The sequence below is a fragment of the Dipodomys spectabilis genome, unplaced genomic scaffold (genome assembly GCF_019054845.1).
Source record: "Dipodomys spectabilis isolate Male_0828 unplaced genomic scaffold, ASM1905484v1 ptg000019l, whole genome shotgun sequence".
Classification (NCBI taxonomy): Eukaryota; Metazoa; Chordata; class Mammalia; order Rodentia; family Heteromyidae; genus Dipodomys; species Dipodomys spectabilis.
In genome coordinates this window covers 7135933-7138227 of record NW_024870696.1, presented here as the reverse complement: position 1 = coordinate 7138227, position 2295 = coordinate 7135933, and positions in this window count along the sequence as shown.

The following is a 2295-nucleotide window of genomic DNA, read 5'->3' as shown; positions in this document are numbered from 1 at the left end:
TCTTGAGTTTGAAGTATATCACACTATTAAATATACAAAATCAGATAAATACTAGTTATTGCAAATGAGGAAAACCATGAGACCCAGAAAAGGTCAGATAAGATGATGCTAAACTAAATGAACCCCAAGATAAGGACATAAGTAGTTTTTATTTCTTTCTTGGTATTGTTTCTAATGTATTAATAAGGTACCTTGTGATTTTTTTGTTGCTTAGTATGTCCCTCCCCCATGGTATAACACCTGTTTTCACTGTATTTGATGTTGGTATAATTTGTGGAGGGGAAGGGAAAAAAAAAAACCACAATTGTTTAAATAGAGATACAGGTGGACAGATTGAAACAAAGACATTATGTCGTAAAACTAACTTTAAAACTTTGGCGGGGGGGGGGGGGGGGGAGGGGGAGGGGGGGAGGGGAACAGGGGAGAGGGGGGTGGTAGAGATGAGAAGGGAAAACAAAGGAGGAGGCAACAATGCTTGATAAGAAATGTACTCATTACCTTGCTCATGTAATTGTAACCCCTCTGTACGGTATTTTTCACAATTAAAATATGTATTAAAATAAATAAATGAATAAATATACAAAATCAAAGGATCGATAATAGAATTTCATAAACTCCTTCAGCTGTTGAAAGACCGGTAACTATAAAATATTGAAAGTAATTGGAAGTTTGAAGCTAAAAAGAATCTAAGGTATACATTATCTATGGTATACATAACTATACATAAGTTATACATAACTATAATTATCTATAACTAAGGTATACATACATAATCAGAAAGATGAAGAACAGAAGTAATAAGAATGTTTAAAACTTATTTCCTACAGTTTACCTAGAACTAAATAAATTCATACAGCTAAAACCTGGCAAATCTAGTACTGTAACCCAAGTTTCTTATGAACAAATTTATCATTCTTTGCACTGTGTGAAATCCAAGTCCTATTCTTACCATGTCAGTAGTTTTGTTGTTGTTGTTTCTCCTATTCATGTTTTTCTTTATTTTTCTGAACATACTTAGTTTCAGAGCTGCAAGCAGGGGAGCTTAGGCACCCGGACCTTTGCAGTACCTGAGTAAGTTATGGTTGGCTAGGCAGGCATTCACACGTACCGTTACAAAGTTGAGAACATTACTGACAAAATGCCTGGAAGTTTGTGAACCACAAAATATCCTGACTGACCAAACTGATTCCTTTAATTACAATTAAATGCAATGATTTGAGGAATAAATAATGCAGTGATATTATAATTAATGAATCACTTGGAACGAGGGTGAATAGAAATGAGAATATTTAAAAAATAACTAGAAAATGTAGTATACACACACCACACACACACACACAATGGAATTCTATGCCTCCATCAGAAAGAATGACATTGCCCCATTTGTTAGGAAATGGAAAGACTTGGAAAGAATTATATTAAGTGAAGTAAGCCAGAACCAAAGAAACAAAGGTCCCATGGTATCCCTTATTTACAAAAAATAGTACATATGTAGGACAAGTAGAAAAGGTCAAAAGCTGTGTACTTATGACCACATAATATGATGTTAAGTTAAATGAACTCCAAGATAGGGACACAATTTTTTTTCTTTCTTACTATTGTTTCTAACGTATTTATAATGTGCCATGTGATTTTTTTTTGTTGTTTCTTTGTTATGTTCCTCCCCCACAGTATAACTCCTGTTTTCACTGTATTCTATGTCGGTGACCTGCAACTTACATATACACTTCTTTAACTCAGGGAGGGGAAGGGAAAAAAACCCAAAATGCTTAAATAGAGATACAGGTTGACCCATTGTAAAAATGAGATGTATAAGACACTATGTTGAAAAAGAACTTTAAAACTTTGGTGTGGGGGGAGTAGTTGTGGAAGTGAGAGGGAAGGGATGGTATGGGAAAACAAAGGAGGAGGCAACAATGCTTGATAGGAAATGTACTCATTATCTTGCTCATGTAACTGTAACCCCTCTGTACAGTATTTTTATAATAAAGAATGTACAAAAAAACCTTCACAAGACAATGTGATGGAAATGAACTTTACAACTTGATGGGGCTGGAGGGGGAGAGAAAGTTAGAGAAAAATGAGAAAGGGAGTAACAATGTTTGACAAGAAATATACTCATTATCGTAACCTCTCTGTACATCACATGGCAATAAAATTAAATTAATAAAATGAATTTTTAATGTTTCCTTTTAGTAAAGTATCATCAAGTGAATTTTACATTTGGTGAAAATTATGAAATGTAAAAATATTATGTATTTGTATTGCTATACTATACCAACTTAGGCCTTTACA